At 34.9% G+C, this 25,436-nt stretch overlaps 1 pseudogene; it reads left to right on the forward strand.

The window, feature by feature from the left end:
- LOC132356725 (cytochrome b-like) overlaps positions 1 to 25,085 on the forward strand; it is a 146,884-nt pseudogene extending 121,799 nt beyond the window's left edge.
- Positions 25,086 to 25,436: the final 351 nt, after the last annotated feature.

Genomic DNA, 25,436 nt, shown 5'->3' on the forward strand with positions numbered 1-25,436 from the left:
CTAATATTAGTAAAACTTTGACCACAGACTCCCAATACAACTATATTATTATAATTTAGAGATTAAATGTATCTATGGCTCTGCTTTTGAATTGAAGATGGTATGTATTTCATGAAGGATTAAAATCTTAAAATAATGTCATAAATATAAAATTTGACATTTAAATAAATGTTTAAATTAATTTAATTAATTTATTTACAAAACCCTTTCACTCTATTTTGTATTTGTGGTTTGGATACTTGGTTTTTAATGGGCATTTCTCATCATGATACCTCTGTCAACTTATATATGTCAAGGAATGTTATGGGCCTTGACCAAGTTCACCTCTAACAATAAAATATTTAAATCTACATTTCAAATAGACTTTTAGAAGTGTTTACCATATTGGCAGACTTCTGTTTCAGATCTAATTGTATTGTCATTATTTTTATTTTATAATATGGCAAGAAAAGAGATAATTTTAGGAAGAGAATAATTTTCATCTAACTGCACTCACGTCATTAATATTATATTTTCAATTTGCCTTTTTTTGGTAAGATTATTAAGTCATTTGACTACTTTGTTATGAGTAGTTTAGTAAACTAGAAAACACAGCCACTTCAACCTTGATAAATTAAAATATGCTAAAAAAAAATTACAGTCAGAGTGCCACTGTCATGTACTGTCCATGGCACATGGCCATCTGAAATAGGCCAAGTGTACATCTCTGTTTTGATTACTGTTTTAAACATCAATAGATATTTTTATTGTCATTCTCTTTTAGGTAAAATATCAATATAGATTAAGCTTCTAATACTTTGTGTTTCCTACAAGGGAATGAAATAGAGTGTGAGAATCTGCAGGGCGTTCCACACTGTGGGGCTGCTCCCCTTAAGTGGGGTGCCAGTAACATTCCCTAGATACCAGTCTCTCCTGTGCAAACTTTCAAGTCAAAATTCAAGAGATCCCTCCCACGTTCTTCACTGGGGCCCTACTCTCTGTGTTGTTAGCATAAGCTCTGGGTAATTATGATGGAATAGCTCTCTCAACCACAATTTGAGAAGTGTTGCTACAGTACCGTTGAGATAAGAAAAAAATGTCAATAAGAAGAATATTATCAGTTCTTATGCAGAGAATGGTTTGAAGGAGAGCACCATGGAAGCTTGAAACATCAATTAGGAGGTTATAATAACAGAATAGGATATGAGAAAGGATGAATCCCTGGACTAAGGAAGTTACTTTTGTGTGGCAAGAAGTATATCTGCAACATTTAGGAGGTAAAATAAACATGAACATAGGATTGATTAATTTTGAATGGGGAAAAAATGGTCAAGAATGTCTCCCAGGTTTCAAGCTTGAGTTGAGGCACACCACACTGTCAAAACTGGAGATGAGGGAACTTGCCTATGTTAGGGAAAAAGAATGAGATTACAAAAGAAGAACGTGCAAAAGAGAAAAAGATCAAAACTGTAATCTTAAATTGCTCCAGTATTCCATTGGATGGGATGGAGGAAGATAGTGGGTAAGAGTGTGAGAAATAATTTTCAGGGTTCTGTGCAAAAACCACTAAATTTTAGATTTTAAAACAGGAAACATTATATCTTGGATGCCCACTAATTAGACTAAGAAATAGTGTTGTTGAGAGTTACACATTTAGGAATGGGATGCCATTAATATGATGGGATTGAAAGCTAGATTACTTTTGGTTGAGGGAAAGGGAAGTTGTGTAACGGAGGAGTCAACTTGCTGAATATAACCTCACCCTTTCAAGAATATTGACCGGAAGAAAAGATAGGAAACGAGATTTTGCTAAAGGGAACGATGCAGGTTATGGAGTAGTGGAGAGCATAGAGCATGTGTGCAGACTGAGAGGGGAGCAGTGGAGTGGAGAAGAGGTGGTTGGAAATATAAATGTAGGACAGACATAAATTTGCTTAGGACTCCAAATTAGACCCGTTTCCTAGAGCTCTGAAGTTACTGCTTCTTCAGACTCTGAGAAATGACTGTAAGGAAGAAGGAGAATTGGTAGATAAGACTGGGCTGTTTGGACACTTAGGTTGCTTCCATATCTTTGCTGTTGTAAATAAAGCTGCTATGAACACTGGGGTGCAAATATCGTTTTGAATTAGTGTTTTTGTTTCCTTCAAATAAATATCCAGGAGTGGAATTGATAGATCATCAGCTAGTTCTATTGTTTTCTTATCTCCTGTTACTACTGACAAGTTATATAACCTTCAGGGATTACTCTTTTTTTTTTTTTTTTTTTTCTTATAAAGGGATTACTCTTTTATTGCCCATTGCTCTGCCCATTGCTTTTATTGCTTTGGTTCAAAGTCAGATTTAAACAATATCCGTAACAGTATGTAAAACAATAATAAACTTTTCCTTTCTTTTTCTTTTCCCTTTTCCTACATTTTCCTTCCTTCTTTCCATCTTTTTCTTTCTGAATGAAAAGTTGTGTGATAAAGATGTCCAATGCAATTGAACTAAATTTCAATCCCTGTGGAATAGCAAAGATGACAAGTGATAGTGAAATGTTTTTTTCTGAGGCCTTGCTAAACCAGGTGTTAGAAGATTCTTTTTTTAAATGTTAAGAAAAAAACTTATTTCTTTATCTTGCAAACTTTTGTACAGTATAATCTAGATAAATACTTTATATTTATAAATACTGAGGTATTTGAAAGAAAAAACATTTTCATGGGTTAGGCAGCTGGAGTCAAGAGCCATAGTTTTTTTTTTTAAATAAAAAAGCTAAAATTGTTATGGTGTTATAGCAGTATACAAGGTGATATTTTCAAAGATCAGGCTATTGACAGTTTTAGAAGCATCAGCCACAGACAGGATTTTCGACATTACTTCAAACTCGACATTTGATAAACTGTTAGGCACTGCTATGGTGAGGAAGTGCTGTCAGATGCCATGTGTTAAACATAAATAAACTGATTTTCATGGTGCCGTAGTGAAGTATGTCAGGCATAAAGGTGGAGAGATAATTGTGCACCAAAGTGGTTTAAGAGTCTTGCCCAACCAAGAGATTATAGGCTGCTGATGAGATCTTATCAGGTCACAGGTAATGTGAGCTGAACTTCACAGGAAACAAATACGTTACAGGCAAGTTAAACCGTTTTCAGCCACGTGATGTGGCAGTGATTTGTAACCCATTAGTAGACAATGCAAATTAGAGTCTTTAGTCAGGGTAAAAATAAGTCTTCTTCAGAAGATCTGTATTTCTTGTCTCAAGGAATAAAAATGACAATGATTCTCTGTTGTGTTAGAGTATTTCATTCATTTCTCTGAGAAATATTTTGTAGATGTATCAAATGACATATGTGCAATACAATATGTTCATATTTCAACACCTGTTCTAGAGGAAAAGAAATAGCAATTTAATGAGAATTTCATCAACAAAGTGAAATAATATAGGTGGTGTGCATATATGAGGACATCAATTGACTTGCAGTCATCAAACAACTGACATAAAATGATTCTTTGTCCATAAAGCTCTACGTTCAAAGATATTTTTCTCTAAAGATAAATTACTGATTCTGGGATACATTTTAGAATATTGCAATAAGCCACCATTGTAATTTGAGGAGGAAAAAAAATCTAAATAGATTGTCTTATTAAACTTAAAAATAAATAGGTAAAGGGAAGATAAATTCAATCTTATCATGATAGGTATATTTGAGTTCCATCTTAAATTGCAGAAAATCACCTTATCTAGTTTCTAGTATGTACATAAAATGAAAAAAATCTCCTGACAATTATTTAGTGCCATGAGGCTTTCTGTGTATATGAACTTGAATTCAGCTGCTCACAAATCACTAGTTAAACAAATAATCTAGTCTCTAAATCAAAACCACCTACAGATTTAATAAATGTGGATGATATAATGACTGTCATATTTTGAAACAGTATTTTGACAAACAAAGATCACAACTGCTAGTATTTCGAATGAGCGTGAACTGGCATTACTGGAAGTTCAGCTTCTAGTGAGCAGTGTGAGGGGCTGTAAATTCTGGAGAGGAGTAAAAGGCTGTCGTAAAGGGTCATCAAGAGAAGTCAACCTTTAGAAGTAAAAGATAAAAAATTTGCAAAAACTATCGAATATGATGTAGGTTTTCCAACATGTTTCTTTAGAAACACACACACATTATTTTCAAAATTGGATAATGGCGTACATGAGTCAAAGTCTTTAATATTAGAGTGTAAGATCAAAACAAATTCATAATAAACATGGTTCAGTTGGAAAATTTAAACATAAACAAAGCAATAAAGAGAAATTCAAGAATCATCAGTGAAAACAATAATGACAGCAAATAGCACTTAATTTCATAGACTGTGAATTTTATATGTGTGTTGAAGAGTTCACAGTTATTAATCTCGGTACAATATTCATCATGTTGTGATGAGTCACATTTTTTTCTTATTCTGATAAGAGAAATAGTACCATGCTTATTTTGTTTCAGTAAGGTACTGGTCTGAATTCAACATTAAGGCATACTTGATGGTGACGTTAGTATTGTTCTATGACAAGCTTTCATGCTTTTTTTTAGATAGTTGCTACTTATTTTGGAAGCAAAACTGAATCTTTAATGATTATAAGGAAAGCAAGCTAAAACAGTATTATCAACCTTTGTTTTCACTCTACACATTTTTATTGACTATCATATGCAGATTTGCTTATCACTATGGTGGTCTTTCTAGTGCTATAATATAAACTATTAGACTCATTTCTCTTTATCTAACTACCCCATGTATATTTCATTGACGGCATTTGTACAATTATACAAGAATAAATCCTTTGTTGTTTATAGGATATTAAGTTTGGGTTGGGGGAAAGTTATTTAATATAACATAACTAAAATTTTTAAAAGACCAATGAGTTAGAAGAATCCAAGATATATGCCACTGATTTCAATAGCCACAGAATGTAGACAGGTTAAGTATTGCCAGAGAGACTCTCTGGGAAGCAGACACTGAGTTGGAGTTAAGAGTACAGAAGGTTTGTTGGGAGGACTACCTGGTGCTCTCAAAGTGTCAGGTAAAAGCCGTAGGTTGTTCAGTTGAACCAGCGCTGTGCCCTTCAGGGGAGAGTGTCTTCTGTGTGGACCACATGCTCTGTGCTTGAATCACTTATAACTGTAGGCGTGGGGATTGCAAATTCGGTCACTGAGAGTGATAATAAGCGGGGCCACTCCTCCTTAACCCCATGTCCTCAAACCCATGCATTCTTCCTCTGACAAGACGATTCCATACAAAGTCTCTGATTCAATATGCATACCATTTCCTAGAGGATAGTGACTCATTCTCTCATGGCATTGCCTCTGAGCTTGCCTTCAATCAGGCCTTTCCCATGCTTTATCCAACTGGCAGCTTCTGGGTGGTGTGGTATGTGATAAGCATAGTAGATCCCAAGGTCATGGGCTAATACCCACAATCACATCAGGATAAAGCACATTCCTACTCACAGCCTGGTATAAGTTATTTTTTGAGAGGGGCCTAAGTAAAGCATCTTTGCATCTGCCTCATTAAATAATCTGTTTATGATTTCTCTCCTTTCCAAAAGGGATCTGAGCCCAGTCATGACATATAAAAAAAAAAAAAATTGGGATGCGAATTTAAAAATGACTTGGAAGGAAAGAAATAAGAAGTCATTTTGTTCACCATAAGGGCAAACATGTTGCTGTAATTGAGGATTAAATATGGCCCTGAGCTTCCTGACAGCCATATCAAAATTAGTGATGGCACACATTCCATAACTCTCCTCCAGAAAGAGGGCAAGCAGTCTCTCAAGGGTGATGGCATTTTATTACACCACTGCATTTTAAAATTTATTTCTTATACAGTACCATTTAAAGAGGATATCTATTAATAGAAGGAAGAATATTCTCTCCTGTAAATATTTAACAATAAAAATGGCTGTAGTAAGAAAATTTTCACAGCCTCTGTTAAAAACTAGAAACAGAGTTGTTCTAAAACTACTAAGGAAAATGAATTAATAATTTTAAAACTTCCCTAGAAATAAATCTCCAATCCAAGTGTTTTCACTGGAGAATTCTACCAAATGTTTACAGAAGAATTAACATGCACTCCACTTAATCTCTTACAGAAGATAGAAGAGGAGTGGAAGTTTCCTAATTAATGAATGAAGCTAGTATTCCACTAATATCAAAACTAGATAATGACTACAAATACAAACTAACAGAACACTATTCCTGATGAACATAGACTTAAAATTCCTTAAGCAAATATTAGCAAAAAGAATTCATAAACATAGAACTATAAAACTTTTAGGAATAAAGAAACATAGAAAATCTTTGGAATCTACGGTTAGGTAAACAGATCTTAGACTGGACACTAAAATCACAAACCATGAAAGGAAAAATTGATAAATTAGACTTCATCAAAGTTTAAAACTTTATTCTGTGAAAGATCCAATTAAAAGGATGAGAACAAAAGCTACAGAGTAGGGGAAAATATGTTTAAACCGTATATCTACTGAAGGACTAGTATCTAGAATGTATAAAGAACCATCAAAACTCAACAGTAAAATCAAGCAATTCAATTCAAAAAAGAGCAAAAGACATGAACAGACATTTACTGAACAGAATATACAGATGGCAAATAAGCACATGAAAAGATGTTCAATATCATTAGGCACTAGGAATATGCAAATTAAAACCACAACAAGGTTCCACGCCACAGATCAGAATGGCTAAACTAAAAAGAGTGACAACGCTAAGTGCCGACAAGGATGCGGAGAACGTGGTCCCTCATGTGTTGCTGGTGGGGATTCAACATTGTGCGTCCGCTCCGGAAAGACTTTGACAGCTCCTAAAAAACAAAATAAACATATAGCTACCGTATGACAAGTATACAGTCTTGAGAATTTATTCCAGAGAACCTAATACTTAAGATTATTAAAAAGCTTGTATACGAATGTTTATAGCAGCTTTATATATATCTTCAAAAGGAGGTAACAACATAGAGGTCTTCCACTAGTGATTGGTTAAACCGCGGTGCATCCGCACTGTGGGCATTACCCAGCAGCACACAGGAACCCCTGTGAACCTGCTGAGAACACTGCTCATTGGAAAATCCTAAAGGTTATATACTGTACAATCCCAGATATATAACAGTTTCAAAATGACAACATTATGGAGACGGAGAACAGATTAGTGGTTGCCGGGGTGAGGAGGAACGAGGGCAGGTGTGAAGAGGGGCTGTAAGAGGACAACAGGATATAAAAGGCTATAAAAGGCCTTGTGGTGATGGAAATGTTCTGTGCCTTGACTATGTCAATTCCAATATGTCATATGTGCTATTGTACCTTGGTTTTGCAAGATGATACCACTGAGCAAAATTAGATAAAGAATATTACATATTTCAACTGCATATGAATCTACGATTACCTCAAAATGATGAAGTTTCATTTAAAAATATTTTTCTCAATATATCCTTTAAATTCTCGTGTTATTAAACCCAAAATACTGCATTAAAATATCTTGCAATTTTCACACGTAATTTACTCTCTCTCTCTCTATATATATATTCATACATACATGAATATATATTCATTTAAAGATAAAGTTATTTGTTTTGTGTAATTATTGAATAATTTCACATTCAGGTCCAAAATGTACCAAAGCTTGTTATGTCTTGCTTTATTTTAAGAGATGACAGTAAAACTTAGCTTTATTTATTTATCAGAAGTTTTGGGGGTTTTTTTTGATTTGTTCTAATGTAAGACAATTATGTAATTGCTTCTTGTTACAATTTTTGCACTGTTGCCTGGGATATTAGGAAAATGGCAAACTACATGTAACTTTTTAATGGAAGGTACTCATCCATATAGATCAAGATTTTTATGAGATTTTTGAGCTTCTAAAGAAAACATAGTTCACAGTAATGACTTCCAAATAGAAAGCCTTCTTTGAAATATGTATATGAATAAAATGATTGGAAATGGTGAACCAGGTGGCCAAGATGAAGCTCTGCAAATAGCAGCAACTTTACCTGCAGGAAAAAGTAAGTTCAGATGTGCTCTTTATATAACCAGTTCTGTCACAATGCTAAATAAGACATCAAGATCAAAAGTCGTTACAGTTAGGGAGCTGAGGAATGTATATTTATAAAAGTCATCTCTACACAGGCATTTCTGGGATTGGATTGCTATTATTTTCATTTCATATAATGCAAATACAGTACGATTAATGTTTATTTAGGGATTTTTCTTGAAGTCTATTATTTGACTTTGCATTTCTGTGATGTGGCAGTATTATCAACTATCTTATTACAGCATATAAAATATGCTCATAGTCACATTGGAAAATTCATCTAATATGCTTTTAGAAATAATATATCATGCCCCAGCACAAAGTGGCCTCTTGTGATATTTTGTGCTCATCAGAAACCCTAAAACCTAGTCACCTGGAAGAATCCTAATCACTTCAGGTCACTAGGTGTTTGGTAATGGTTCATTCAGAATTGATACTCGGGTTATTGATTTTTTTATTGAGACCTTAAATTCTATGAGATTATACACAATCTGTAGCTTGTCTTTGTATTATCTGCTGCAAAGCACTTTTCTTCAGGCCATATGTGCCAGTGTAAATACTGGTTATCCCTTTTAAACTTCTCTATTCCTTCTTGGTATGTCTTACCCTCCAGATCTAAAAATGATTATTTCTCATTTACTCTTTTTATTGTTTTTAGATACAGAGATCTAGATAACTACAGTCATCTTGATTAAGATTAAACCAAGGCTAACCTTATCTTAGGCAGTCATTGTCTATATTTTATTGCTTGTTTCTCTTTTCATATCACCACACATCTTATTTACCTGAGTGTTGGTATCATTTATCTCTCTAAAATTTATTTGCATTTAACCATCATAGAAAGTCTCAGCTAGGACATTTTTTTGCTTCTCTATTCCATTTCTCCCCACACTACACAAATAGATGATTGGATTGGGTTTGGGCACATTTTCTTAGATCTGGAAATATATGTGATTTGTGACGTGGCTTATAAAAAATTCTGACCAGTCAAAATCTGAAATAGGAGCTGCAGAACTTCTGCAGTTGTGGCAACAGCTAGGCTGGGGGTATAGTTTAGATTTTGAGGCCGGGGTGGCCATTCTGAGTCATGTGCAAGATAAATGACTAAAAACAACCACCGGAAACCAACGCTGCAGGGTAGAGAGAAAAGTTAGCAGGGTGAGTAGGAGGAGAAGGGCTTCACTGGAGTGAAGAAAGGAAGCTACAAATGTGAGCGTGCCCTGGGGCTGGCAGTTCCTGGCCTTTTTCTCACCTTTGCTTATGCAGTTTTGCCTGGATTCTCATGAGGCTGGTATCCTACAAAATGCCCCTTTAAAACTGAATGATTTGAGAGGATTTCCTTTCCAGGAATCCCCAACAGCCTGATTATAATCAGTATGGAATCTAAATAAAATGTGTGTAGAATAGTAATATCTTTGGTAATTTTTAAAAGGCAACAATGCCAACTGAATTGGAACAAGGACACAGGTGCAAAGCTAGAGTAGCGACTACTTGCTTTAACCAGCAATTCCTACCTCTGCCGTTTCCCATATAGCCTCTCCTACGTGTCCAGACATTCCAGGGGCTTTTACCCTCCCTGAAACATTAGTGAAGGCTGAACCGGACAGAGCTGAGTGGTGCATCCTTCTGTGTAAAAAACAACAGGGAAAGAACGGTTACTTATGGTGATAGGAGAAAAGAAAAAAGAAGTTTCCTTAAACACAAAAAAGTATCTTTATGTCCGTAATTGTAGCGTATAATAAGGACAAGAGAGGAATGGAAAGTCCAAAAACATGGCAACAAGATGTGGGTATTTAGAAGACTGTCTGATACAAACAAAAGAGCCAAAAAATATTGCTATAACTATTACGTGAGTCTGAGTGGTATTAATATGGAAACTGTTATTTAATTTTCACTAACACTAAGTTATTGAGACATAGTGCCTAACTGTAAAATCTCTATTTCACAAGAGATAAAAAGGACCTGGAAAAAAAATTCCAGAGACAATATATTTAAATGGCTAATGACATGGTAACCAGGAATTGGACATATAGTATAAAAAGAGATATAGTTGGTACCTGGGGCTGGGGATGGTAGACGGGGGTATTTATTTCCTAGACTTACCCTTAAAGTACATGAAGAGTTATTATGGGATATTGCTGTTCTATATTTCTTTTGACAATATTACAGGAGGAAATGGGATTAAACCCATGTGATTGATGTTAGGTGTCAGAAAAACAGAAGAGACGAGGAAAGGTAGTTAGATCATTTCCATTATTGGCAATCGTGGGCTGAGTACATTCTCTGTAATTATTATACATATGACAACATTCAGTGACAGGAGTCTGCATAAATGAAATTTCAAGTCCCCTTTTGTGGCTCTATAACCTAATTGTCGTGAGGGTGTCTCCTTATCAAATGTGTCTACTAAATTAGGTCATGTAGAGTGAACTATCCTTCATGGTTCTAAACAGAAATTTCTGAATGAATCAAATATGTGGTGTCTCTTTTAAAGTCGGCCTATTTAGAGATGATAAATTGTATCTAAACCTGTTCCTGGATTAATCATTTCTAGTACCAACACTATCTCTTGTAGCCCTCCTGAAAAAAATAACTTTGGTTCAGATGTCAACACACATCATATCAAGAGGGTATGAAAAAGTGATTCACCTAAGGAGGTGGAGAATAGCATAGCAGGATTCCCCAGCTATTCTGAACACGGCTTCAGAGAGCCAGGAGACTGAATTTTGGGGAATTTTTTTCTGTGGGGCAGGGCTTTAGGGTATGAGATAGGGCTAGGATTCCCACTCCTGGGTAGGCAGGGGTATGCAGTGTTTGTTAGGAATGTCCCTCTCCAGGGTCCCCTGTAACTAGACCTGCCTTGTGCAATGCTGGGCTTGCACTTTTCTCAGAATACCCAGCCTGCTTATCCTTGCTCTTTCTTACGAGCGGTCATACAGTTCACTAAATATTTCCAAAGGTGTGCTTTCCACACTTAAAAGATCCTGTGAGAAACTACTGAGGAACCAACATTTTCATTTTTATTTAATTTTCAGTAATTTTTAAACTTGAATTTAAACAGCCAGATGTGGCTGGTGGCTATCTTACTGGAGATTGCAGCTCTAGGCTTCAGATGTTCCACCAATTCTGTGATGCCTGACAAGTGACTGCCTGCATGTTTGTAACCGCATCACAGAGGTGCTTTGCTACAGGAAGTCTGAGTAAAGTAACTTACATTTGATACTAGGTATTGTTGCCAGAAGAAATATTGTCAAAGCCTTCCAGAAGCCCGCTATTCATTGGATTCTGTGTCAGCTTTGGAAATACCTGAATCCAAAATGTCTTAGTGGGTTATTTTATGATGGTTGCATCCTAACTCATCATGAAAATATTGACTGAGATTTGTATGTTCAATTTCCTCTCAGATGCCTGGCTAATGAACCTTTTTTTTTTTTTTTTTTTGTCTGAAAATTGCCACTACTGGCTCTAGGAAATTGTAACGATGTTGATTCTTCACACTTTATTGACAAGCTGATATTGAAACTACTCATCTCAGATGTTTCTTGTAATGAATGTTGACTAGTCTCTTCCCATTGCTAGCTTATTTGAAAGAATTAGTGGCAAATTTACAGATATTGTACTTTGCTTATCATATTTAAAGAGAAGCAGATGGAGAAGAGGATAGTATTTGCATGTATCTTAATTACGGTGTAGGGAAATTGACTAGCTATAGTTGTTTATTGCTGGCAAGTAATGCATTATGAGAAATAAATAAAATCTTTCCATTATCTAATGTGCTCTTTTTGATTTATCTAATACTATATTTCTTTCCTTTTATGTTTCTTGTCACATGTAATTGAGTCATGATAGATTACATTTGACATTTTGCTTCTGCTTGCCATGTTTTGCTGCTTTGGGTATAGAATAAAAAGTAGCCACTAGTACTTTGTTGCATGAAACTGTGTAAAACACCATTCTACTGACAAGCTCATTAGTCACTGTGTGAGGGAAAAGCTATATTTCCATATTTGACATGCAAAAGTAAATCAACGCTTTCCTAAGTGCCAGCCATGTTCCAGCTGTAAAAAGTAAGATACTGAAATCCATGCTGGAGACATTAGAATGTTCGCAGATGTGTACATAGTCACACAGAAAGACACACACACACACCATTATACAAAAGCGCTAAGCTGGGAAAAAATGATCATTTGCTACTTAGTATCTAAAACTTGTTTGAACTGTGAAAGTATTGACACAATTTTTAGGATTGTTCTACTAATTTTGTTAACAAAACTCAGGAATCCTAGGTAAAAATATTTTATGTTGAAGTTTCCTAAATAATCAATGAAACAAACCCAATAAACCAGAAAAAAATGTCTGACGTATATTTAAGTTTAAAGAATCTTTACCTGTTCATTTGTATTGTAATCATCAGATGGCATGCGTGGTATTTCTAGGTACTGCTTGTTAAATTGAGGAAATGAGCCCTCTGTTTAGGTCTGAAAATCTTTCTATGAGGATTCTGTGAGTGGCATGGGGCTCTTTCAACGTCCTCCAGTATGGGAGGTAAGGCAAGAGAAGCAGGCTGCAGGAGCACATTATTTTCTCAGTTGAAACGGTTCATGCAAATAATTTGCTTCTTTCGTCTATTTCTGGAACATCCTTTAGAAATGTACCTCATGGAGCGAAATATCTTTTTCCCCAAATCAAGGCAAGAGCCAAACAAAACAAAACTATTTAAGGTTAAAGAACATAATAAGCTTGGTAACATGTCTGTCCCAGAATAATGACTCAATGAGATGTCGCAGTAGCCCAGACGGTAGACTGTAGAAATAAGGATGGACCCTGATGGTAGTAAAGAATTCAAGATTCATCTCCCTGTATGAGATTTTTGGAAAGGAGAGTATTTTGTTTATGTCTTATACATTCAAACAATTGCATGTTTTAGATATGTATATATATATAATTAAAATGTTTATATATTTTAGGTTCTAGAATTGTCTATTATCAAAATTATTACAATTTTCATCTTCTAAAGAGACTGTTCTGTCAGTAATAATTAAATGTATACATAATGCACATTACATAAGGTATTGATTGTTTTAAAAGAAGGTAGATTTATTCCTTTTCGTCTGTCCTCTCATATCACACAAATACAAATTTGTTCCTCAAAATGTCTCTGAAACGATAGGTTATATTTTTATGGATTTAAAATATATTTACAATCATTACAAGTACATTAAATTTGAAATTTTACTGCTGCATAAAGTAGCTGCCTGGTGTATATCTTCCAAGGAGTGTAGGAGTTGGAGACTTGTTTTATGCTCCCGAAAAATGAACAAGGTTTTTGAAATCAGATAAAAATTTGAACATTATATCCTTCTTTAATTTGGTATGTAAACTTTCTGAAGTAACCAAATCTCTCTGAAACTCAGTAGATTTGTTCTTCAAATGGGGCTAATTATGCCATCTCTCAAACGCTTTATGAAGATTAAATGACAACAAAATCCCTGACTTAAACTTGGTATGTTAATGCCAATTGCTTCATTCCCCCCCCCACAAATATTTCAGATATAAAAGAAAAAACTGAATTAATTGATAATCATGCTCAACCATGCTTTCTTTCATCTTTTATTTTTATATCTTATTTATCTCCTAATTCTTGTATTTCATCATTGCTGACTTAAATCATATGGAAACACTTTTAGGCTGATTAGAATATGAATGTACCCACAAAAGGACTCTATTGGTACAAACCAGGATAGACGAATAATACCGTCTTGGGGGATGAGAGTGGGTGATGGGCAGAAATAGAGACGAGAAGGTGGCCACACAAACTTCCATAAAGCAATGTGAGTTGCCAGCTACCAACTATATGTGCAAAAAGTAATAAATACTTAGGTATACAAGCATACCTTGTTTTATTGTGCTTTGCTTTACTGCACAGATACTGCATTTTTTACAAACTGAAGGTTTTTGGCAACCATGGGTTGAGCAAGTCTATTGGCGCCATTTTTCCAACAGCAGTTGCTCACTTTGTGTCTCTGTGTCACATTTTGGTAATTCTTACAATATTTCAAATTTTTTCATTATTATTATATTTGTTATGGTGATCTGTGTTCAGTGATCTTTAATGTTACTGCTGTGACTCACCGAAGTCTCAGATGATGGTTAGCATGTTTTAGAAACAAAGTATTTTTTAATTAAGACATGTACCTTGTTTTTTTTAAGACATAATCCTGTTGCACACTTAATAGACTACCATATAGTATAAACATAATTTTATATTCACTGGAAACCAAAAGAATTCATGTGGCTTGCCTTATTGTGTTATTCACTTTATTGTGGTGATCTGGAATTGAACCCACAATATATCCAAGTCATTCCTGTAAGTGACTGAATACCATATGCCATAAATGCGATTGCTGGCTCTTGATTCTGTAAATAGAGACTTGCCTTTTTCAATAAAGGTGTTGCATTGAATGGTTATTAACTTGAAAACATCTCCTATGTAGGTAGACAAATTATATGGCTGCATGGTGCATCTGACTTTATAAAAAATATAGTTATCATGATGATAATATTAAAAGAAAGTCATTCCATTTGAATTTCAGTGATAAATGTTAATGCTTAGTTTTGTGTTAATCTCTATTTCATAGATTATTTGTTTCGGTCTTATGAGATTAACTTTTGTTAATGTAGTGTAATGTCTCTGAGTCATCCAAACTCTTGGTATCATCTCTTCCTTAACGCCTTGGTTCCCATTTCACATAAACCCAACACCTTCTTAGAGATACCTGCCAGTACTCTTCTGGAGCTGCGAGTCCTTGTATTTTTCTAGGAGGCTCCGATAAAGTCTTGCTCTGAACCCAAACCCTAAGGATTCTTTTAATCATTATAGAATCCTATTATCATCAGTCCTTGATATTCACACTGCTTGTGATAATTCTGTCCCAAAACGTAAACATAATCCTTTCACCATGTAATTTAACAAAGAACCAATAATGAATGCAAAGCTATTGTATGTCACAGATATTTCCTAAATATTTGAGATTAATGGATGTTAATTATACCCTAAGAAAGAAAATAAATTTAAAACCTGATGGCAGTCATCACTGGTCCTAAGATCATTAGAATTTACCTATCATAGAGAATTTCTTACTGGCCATCTGTTTCCTTAAAATCCAGCCCACCACCATACACCCTCTCCTTTTAGAATTTTTTTTTTTCATTTATTCTCCTTCAACTCAGAGGCCCAATTTCCTTCTCTAAAAATTCCTATTACTTTATCGGCAAAGAAATTTAGTTCTCTCTTATGTCAGTTTCTCCATTCAGTCTAAGTTGGGAAGGTATGCTTTTTTAAACAAAAAAAAGTCAATAAAGTTGTGTTCTTAAACAAATATGTAAATTTTCCACGAAGATAAGTTATAAAAATCCCAAATACTCACAAATGGAAAGTTTCCTTCTTGCTATCTGATCATTTTTAAAAGTTATCTAATATGTGAAAATTTTTATACTGACAGAGGGTTTTCATAAACATCAATCCAAATCCATGTGATCCTCATGGTAACCAAATGAGTCAGGCAGTGCATACATCGTGAGCTCCTGTTTACAGAGGGAGAAACCGAGGATTCAGGAGGCTTAAGCAACTTTCCCCAAGCTACGCAATGCCAACTGGCTTCCTTCATTCCTCTCTAAGTCTTTTTTTTTTTTTTTTTAACATCTTTATTGGAGTATAATTGCTTTACAATGGTGTGTTAGTTTCTGCTTTATAACAAAGTGAATCAGCTATACATATACATATATGTTTATGTCATTCCTGTCCAAGTCTTTTTATATTGCATCACTTAAGCACAAAAACGTTCATTCTTCTGATGGAATCTGTTAGGATTAGAGTCTGAGCTGCTTTTGGTTATGCCCCTTTTTATCTCATTAGAGATAACAGAGTGAACACATAAAGGTCAAGTTAAGGGGTGGTTTCGGTTGGAAAACCACCAATCTTAAATCCAGATTAGCTCTTGCCTTTCTCAAGTTTGGGAAAGTGAAACAAAGCTTCCTCCATTTTCGGCAAAGTTAATGTCATGTTAACCATGGATGCCTAAGAAATATGTGAGGATTTATTGTGGCAGTGCATTTTTGAAAGTGTCTAGCAATACCTGACATATTGTTAACATTCAATGAATTACGTCTCTTCTTTTTGAGATCATGTGGATTTTGTCTTTTATTCTGTTAATATAATGTATTATACTGATTGCTTTTTGAGTGATCCACTATCCTTGAATTCTTTGGGTCAATCTCATTTTATCATGTATATAATACTTTTTATATATTGCTGGATATGGTTTGCTTATATTTTGGTGAAGATTTTTGTGTCTATCTTCACAGAGATATTCGTCCAGAGTTTTCTTGTGATGTGTTTGTCTGGTTTTGGAATCAGAGTAAAACTGGCCTCATAGAATGAGTTGAGAAGTATTCCCTCTCTGCTATATTTTAGTAGAATTTGTGAATAGTTGTATTAATTTTTCTTTAACCATTTGGTAGAATATACCAGTAAAGCTACATAGGCCTAGGCTTTTCTTTTTGGTAGCTTTTTTGATTATTAATAAAAAAATTAATTTTTAAAAGTCTATTCAGATTTTCTATTTCTTCTTGAGTCAGTTTCTGTAGCTTATGTTTTTCTGAGAATTTATTCGTTAGTGATCTAATATGTTCGAATACAATTGTTCATAGTATACTCATAATGATTTTTATTTCTGTGAGGTTCATAGTAGTGTCCCCTCTTTCAGTCTTGACTTTAGTAATTTGAGTCTTCTCCCTTTTTTTCTTGGTCAGTATAGCTAAAGCTTTGTCAATTTTGCAGGTCTTTTCAAAGAAAACTTTTTGTTGTTGTTGATTTCTCTATTATTTTTCCATTCTCTATTTCATCTCCTTCCTCCAGCCTTTTTATTCTTTCCCTCTGTTAACTTTAGGTTTAGTTTGTCCTTGGAAGCTTATGTTACTGATTTGAGACCTTTCTTCTTTTTTAATATAGATGTTTATAGCTATAACATTTCCTCTAATTACTACTTTAGCTACATTCCATAAGTTTGGTATGTTGTCTTTTTGTTTTCATTCATCTCAGAGTATTTTCTCTTTCTCTTCTCATTTCCCTTTTACTCCCACTAGGATGAGAACTCTTAATTATAATGAAATGGAATAGTAGTAGTAGTAGTAGTAGTAATTGTGGAAATAATATTGTCATTTATTAAGTGCCATATTTTGATTACTGTACTTTGTTCAAGATATAATGGATAAAAATATATAAGATAAACTTCAAATTCCATAGGCTAAATGTTCTATTATGTACCTAATCTCATTGCCTCCGAAGCCCCAACTTCTGCCCTTACAATATCAAATTCCTTTAACCTCTCAGTATTTGTTCCTTTGTGTGTGTCTTGTACACTGTGTGGAAAGCCTCCACTTAACAACCTATCCCCTGATTAATTTTTATTTTATTCTGTGTATCTTAATCACTACCTCCCAGAAGCAGTTCTTATATGGTTCCATGAAAAAAAAATATTTTTCTTATTTACTTAATTATTAATACTTTTATTTGTTATAATTTTATTGTGTATTAATTCATTATATATTTTATGTATCTACACACATACACATTTATAACTAATAATGTATCAAAACACATACACAACCCTGCACAATAAAATTTTTGTACATTTTCGTATATCTTATCATACTGACTTAATATTGACTCTTTCTTTCCCTAGATTTCATGTTTCCCTTTATCCCCAGTATAGTCCCTGGCCCTTAGAAGTCATTCAGTTAATGTCATGTATGAATGGATTAATGATAGAATAGCATCAATGAATGTTTAAATATTTCAACATTCTAGTAGATATGGATTAATTCTTTGATTCTTTGAAATGGAGGACTAGTATTAACTCTTCTTCAACTTCGCTGCCAGATAAAACTTTCCGAAGTAAAAATTCATGACCTCGTTATTTCTTTCCTACTCTCTGTGATTTTTATTCTTCACAATGATTTCTCTCAGGACTAGAAAGATTTAAACTGGGTATGAATAATCAATCTCATTTCCTTATTGGGACCAGTGTTTGGGTTTTAACATTGCTATAGGTTTGTGGAAGCGGAGAAGCGGGATTGAATTTTAAATCAGCTCACCTGTAAATTCAGTAGAACTTGCTGTTTCAGGGTCTTCCCTGTGTTATGCTCTTTCTTTGTCTCTTAAAAAACTTCTTACATTCAAACAAGCAAACATTACACTTGTTTTGTAATTGCAGATATTCTAAATAGTTTTATTTAGGTATGTTTAAAATTAGTTCTAAATGAATGGTGTGCTGTTTGTTTTTATAACGAAAATATATCATCCAGACTTTATCTGGCTTAGCCTTTTCCCTTCTTGAAAGTACTTTGTTATGAATGGATGCCTTTTGGATTAAGTTCAGGACTGAGCTCTTTTCAGAAAATTACCTCCATTTTGGCTGACATCCAGGGGTATTGTCATACTGTAATGACATTGTTGTACATGGGCTACTCATATTTTTTCATGATCAACAATTCTGGCATCAATTTAAATGTCTTCAACAACATCCTGTTACCCTTATCTTACAGAAAGAGCATTTTTAGAGTATCCAAAACTTACTGTGCTTCTTCCTGTGTTCTCCCACTGAAGATTTAATAGTCTTATATATAAACCATATTTTTTCTATTATCAACTCAAGGTAGTAGGTTTTTTTCCTATTTTGTTTTTCATGTTTACATAATTTGTTCTTTGTGGCTGTAGTTTTAATGGCAGACCTTATCTATCACTCTCCGCATATGTGCATGGTACTCGAAGCCTGAAGCCACAGTTGCCACTAGCAACCCCAGCCTCTTTTTAATACTTTCACTGAGGAACCCATAAAGCACTCAGTGCCTTGATACCAATCATGTCCCCTATATTACACGATTCCATAAAGGACCCCTTCTCTAGTAGTTTACTGAAAATAGTTAGAAGAAAGAGAATATCACAGAAGGTCAAAGGCTTCCCAAATTTTAATTTACATAAAGGTTACCTGAGTGATTTTCTGGAAAAGTAGACACTGGGGGTCTGTCCCCAGAGATTTTTTTTTCTGAAATTCTGAGATGAGGAACAGTCATTTACATTTAAGTAGCTCACCAGATATTTCTGATAATGAGACGTGAGTTATTCCACTGTCTTATTCCAGTGACTTAAATTGCATTACATTTGTTGGCTCTCTGGTCTTGCCAGGGATCTTTCTTCCTGAACTCTCTGGTATCTTGCTTTTAAATCTGTATATACTCACCCATATAATTTGTTTTACGTTTTATTCATGAGCCAGTGTCACAGAACTATTTCAAAATTAGCTTTAAACCTTCCTTTTGTCACTTTTCTCCTGTCTGCTTGACTAACTGATGTCAAAGTTTATAGAGCTAGATTTGCCTACAACTCTAATGGGAGGGAAAATGGTTATAAATTGCAACAACCAAGCCAGTCCCTGAAAAATGGCTATAAATTGCACCAGCCAGAGACAGTCCCTGAATATCATGTTGTGACTGCCATTCTTGAGCAACTCATTTCCATCACTGGAAGTTTAGCAGACATGTAGGATACAGCTTTGGTGCTTAAATCATTTTTTGCATGTAAAAATAAAGTCTGCTACGGACATAAGACTGTTCTGGGTTAAAGTTGATAGGAGTGCCTTTCATCCTCAAAGAAAGTCTGAATGTTGAAATTTTCCCTATCCTTGTTCAGGTAGATGGCTCTCTACACTTAGATACTTAGGAAAGGCTCCCATTAAGAAATCCCACTGTGTAGTCATGCTCTCCTTTCAGCTGAGAAAAAAAAAGGGGGAGTGGTCCTCCAACTTTCCTTCTTTGGTGGACGGATATGGATATAAACTAATTTTTATCTTGGAAAGCATAGAAGACTCTAAGAAAACAGAATGCAAAATAGAAGATAATAGCAAAGAAGGCAAGCTAGAGTCAAGCCAATAACAATGAAGCTGAGTGGAGTAGCGGTGAGAATATAAGCCAAAATGGTACAGGTCAGGCAGCCTGGTATCCTGAAAAATGAGGGGCACAGTGTGTGTACTAACACCTGGGGAGCAGGTTCAGGATTGCATGGAATGTGCCTTCATCCCCAGGAGTGAGGTATGAAAGTTTTTCCAAAAGGTCAGGCAATGATTTTTCATCTACAGAGCACCACCTTCTCTCTCTCTGTTATTCGCGTCTTTAACTCTACCATTCTCCTTTTACCATATTTCAAATCAGTTAAAGCTCCTTCAATCTGAGGTAAACCTCACTTTCTTGGTCCTTAACTCTGTGTTGGTAGCAGTTAAAAGTGGAAATTCTTTCTTAAAATCATTTAAGATAAAATGGCTAAAGATGGTAAAATTCTGAGGTCTATCAATTTCACTCCTGTCTCAATCCTGAATATAAGAATCCAATTAAAAATGAATTGTGGAAAAATTACTCAAGTGTAGATTAGAAAGAATAATTAATTTCTACTCACTATATGCTACTCAGAATACACCGTGTATTCACAATATAGGTGGTAATAAGCAGAAACTTTGTAAATTTAGTAACTATTCTGTAGTGTATAAAGAAAGATATATGAAAAAGACATTTACTTTAACCAAATGTATTAGCATGCAAACTCTACACTCTCTTTCATGGAATTTATTAATCAAACAATGTGATACACCATATTAACAAACTGAAGGAGAAAAACCATATGATCATCTCAAAAGATGCAGAAAAACCTTTTGACAAAATTCAACACCCATTTATGAAAACAAGTCTCCAGAAAGTGGGCAGAGAGGGAACTTACTTCAACATAATCAAGGCCATATACGACAGACCCACAGCAAACATCATTCTCAATGGTGAAAAACTGAAAGCATTTCCTCTGAGATCAGGAAAAACACAAGGATGTCCACTCTCACCACTATTATTCAACATAGTTTTGGAAGTCCTAGCCATGCAATCAGAGAAGAAAAAGAAATAAAAGGAATACAAATTGGAAAAGAAGAAGTAAAACTGTCACTGTTTGCAGGCGACATGATACTATACATAGAGAATCCTAAAGATGCTACCAGAAAACTACTAGAGCTAATCAATGAATTTGGTAAAGTTGCAGGTTACAAAATTAATGCACAGAAATCTCTTGCATTCCTATACACTAATGATGAAAAATCTGGAAGAGAAATTAAGAAAACACTCCCATTTACCATTGCAACAAGAAGAATAAAATACCTAGGAATAAACCTACCTAAGGAGACAAAAGACCTGTATGCAGAAAACTATAAGACACTGATGAAAGAAATTAAAGATGATACCAACAGATGGAGAGATATACCATGTTCTTGGATTAGAAGTATCAATATTGTGAAAATGACTATACTACCCAAAGCAATCCACAGATTCAATGCAATCCCTATCAAATTACCAATGGCGTTTTTTACGGAACTAGAACAAAAACTCTTAAAATTTGTATGGGGACACAAAAGACCCCGAATAGCCAAAGCAGTCTTGAGGGAAAAAAGTGGAGCTGGAGGAATCAGACTCCCTGACTTCAGACTATACTACAAAGCTACAGTAATCAAGACAATATGGTACTGGCACAAAAACAGAAACATAGATCAATGGAACAAGATAGAAAGCCCAGAGATAAACCCACGCACCTATGGTCAAGTAATCTATGACAAAGGTGGCAAGGATATACAATGGAGAAAAGACAGTCTCTTCAATAAGTGGTGCTGGGAAAACTGGGCAGCTACATGTAAAAGAATGAAATTAGAACACCCCCTAACACTATACACAAAAATAAACTCAAGATGGATTAGAGATCTAAATATAAGACCGGACACTATAAAACTCTTAGTGGAAAACATAGGAAGAACACTCTTTGACCTAAATCACAGCAAAATCTTTTTTGATCCACCTCCTAGAGTAATGGAAATAAAAACAAAAATAAAGAAATGGGACCTAATGAAACTTCACAGCTTTTGCACAGCAAAGAAAACCATAAACAAGACGAAAAGACAATGCTCAGAATGGGGGAAAATATTTGCAAACGAATCAACAGACAAAGGATTAATCTCCAAAATATATAAACAGCTCGTGCAGCTCAATATTAAAAAAAAAACAAACCACCCAATCCAAAAATGGGCAGAAGACCTAAATAGACATTTCTCCAAAGAAGACATACAGATGGCCAAGAAGCACGTGAAAAGCTGCTCAACATCACTAATTATTAGAGAAATGCAAATGAAAACTACAATGAGGTATCACCTCACACCAGTTAGAATGAGCATCATCAGAAAATCTACAAACAACAAATGCTGGAGAGGGTGTGGAGAAAAGGGAACCCTCTTGCACTGTTGGTGGGACTGTAAATTGATACAGCCACTATGGAGAACGGTATGGAGGTTCCTTAAAAAACTAAAAATAGAATTACCATATGATCCAGCAATCCCACTGCTGGGCATATACCCAGAGAAAACCATAATTCAAAAAGACACATGCACCCCAATGTTCATTGCAGCACTATTTACAATAGCCAGGTCATGGAAGCAACCTAAATGCCCATCGACAGACGAATGGATAAAGAAGTTGTGGTACATATATACAATGGGATATTACTCAGCCATAAAAAGGAACGAAATTGGGTGATTTGTAGAGATGTGGATGGATCTAGAGTCTGTCATACAGAGTGAAGTAAGTCAGAAGGAGAAAAACAAATATCGAATATTAACGCAGACATGTGGAACCTAGAAAAATGGTATAGATGAACCGGTTTGCAGGGCAGAAATTGAGACACAGATGTAGAGAACAAACGTATGGACACCAAGGGGGGAAAGCCGCGGGGTGGAGGTGGTGGTGGTGTGATGTATTGGGCGATTGGGATTGACATGTATACACTGATGTGTATGAGATTGATGACTAATGAGAACCTGCTGTATAAAAAAATAAATAAAATTCAAAAAAAACCCCTTAATTTAATGATTACCTATATAATTATTTTTTTAATCCCATCCCCTTCCCCCCAAATTCTTAGATACCTTAGAATCATGGTGGGGGGGTACGTGTGTGTATTTTGTTATGCTATTACTTTATTCCCAGCAACCGACTAGAAACTAACACATGAGTTCCTCAATGAATAGCTCTTAATTGAATGACTCACTGAATGAATAAAGAACATTTCTTATCTAATTTGTTATGGTATTTCCCATCTGAGTTAATGCATATGCTTGTACAGGACATTTCATTTAAAGCCATTAGTATTTCCACCTAGGACAATTTTAATCCTGCCACTTATCTTAAACTTCATCTTTTTAGGAAAAAATAAATAAACTTTATAAAGTTGAGACAAATTGAGTAAGTAAAGTTGAAGCTTGTAAAGATATAAAATGGCGAGCCTGACTGTTCTTTTACACAGGACTTTAAGTAGTATGACAAATCATGTTTAATTTCTTAGTGAATACGTTTAGCAAAGTAAGAAACAAATTTCATCTTGTAATCCAGAAGCTCAGTGTCCAAATGCTGCGGCTGCTAGAAATAAGAGGATCTAGGAGTGGAACAGAAACAAGATTTGAAATGTGTTGAGTCAGAAAGTAGTTTACAAAAAAATTTTCCAACTATTAGACATGGAAATTGTCAGCAGAGTTCATTCTCATTAAGTCCTAATAAAAATGGAGCTGATTCCAATCAGATAAGAAAAAACATAAAACTCAGGGAGAGGGTCTCCTACACTCGTCTCTGACAAACCGATTAATGAATATCAACTATTCAAACAGTAAGGAAGGTTAGACCCTATACAAGAAAACTTGAAATATCAGAAATCCTAACATAATTATGAAAAATTAAGGTTTTCTCTAATTTGAAAAATTCCAAACAATTATCTGAAACTTTTTCAGAATGTTTTAAAAATATAAATTAACAGAAAGAAAAATTAAATTTATACAAACAATGCAAGAGGAGAAAATGAATTTCTTTTTCTCCTTACCAAAAATATTTTATGATGTTGTCATATGAAAGACTGGTAGAAAATTATGCAACCAAAAATAAAAGGGAAAAAGTGTTATAGAGTTGCATCATTCAGTTAACTAATGAAAATATATACTATTTTTTGGGATATTCTGGTATTTTGGAATTTGTCAGTTTTGTAAAATTTTTAATCTGTTGTAATTTTTCCTCATTCTAAAGAAATAGAATTTCATTAGAAATTTCCACACCTACTTTTTCCATATGTAATTTGAGTTACTATTCTTAAAGATTGCCTCTAAATTTTGTGAGCTTCAGGTCCCAAAATACCTATAGACATCATTTTGAGGCGCAACCGTCATCACCAACCTCTTATCAGCAATCCCATACATCGGTACTACCCTAGTCGAATGGATCTGAGGCGGCTTCTCTGTAGATAAAGCAACATTAACACGCTTTTTCGCCTTCCACTTTATTCTCCCCTTCATTATTCTAGCACTAGCAATAGTCCACCTCATTTTCCTCCACGAAACAGGATCCAACAACCCCACAGGTATCCCATCCGACATAGACAAAATCCCATTCCACCCCTACTACACAGTTAAAGACATTCTAGGCGCCCTACTACTAATCTTAACCCTACTAATACTAACCCTATTCGCACCCGACCTGCTTGGAGACCCAGACAACTACACTCCAGCAAATCCACTCAGCACCCCAGCACACATTAAACCAGAATGATATTTCCTATTTGCATACGCAATCCTACGATCAATCCCCAACAAATTAGGCGGAGTCTTAGCCCTATTACTCTCAATCCTAATTCTAGCCTTAATCCCAATACTCCACACATCTAAACAACGAAGCATAATATTCCGACCCTTTAGCCAATTCCTATTTTGAGTCCTAGTTGCAGACTTACTAACCCTAACATGAATCGGCGGCCAACCCGTAGAACACCCCTATGTAATCGTAGGCCAATTCGCATCCATCCTCTATTTCCTCCTAATTCTGGTGTTAATACCAGCAACTAGTCTTATCGAGAACAAACTTATAAAATGAAGAGTCTTTGTAGTATAACTAAATACCCCGGTTTTGTAAACCGGAGAAGGAGACAAACCACACCTCCCTAAGACTCAAGGAAGAAGTATTATACTCCACCATCAGCACCCAAAGCTGAAATTCTACATAAACTATTCCCTGAAAAAGTATATTGTATAATAACCACAAGGCCACAGTGTCATGTCCGTATCGAAAAATAACTTGTCTTATCACATATTATTATGTGATCTGTACATGTATATACCTTCCTATAACTTAATTAATAGTCTTCTTCTATGAGTATGTATGCATATACATGCTATGTATAACTGTGCATTCAATTATTTTCACCACGAGCAGTTGAAGTCCGTATTA

This window comes from Balaenoptera ricei, chromosome 21, assembly GCF_028023285.1.
Source record: "Balaenoptera ricei isolate mBalRic1 chromosome 21, mBalRic1.hap2, whole genome shotgun sequence".
NCBI lineage: Eukaryota > Metazoa > Chordata > Mammalia > Artiodactyla > Balaenopteridae > Balaenoptera > Balaenoptera ricei.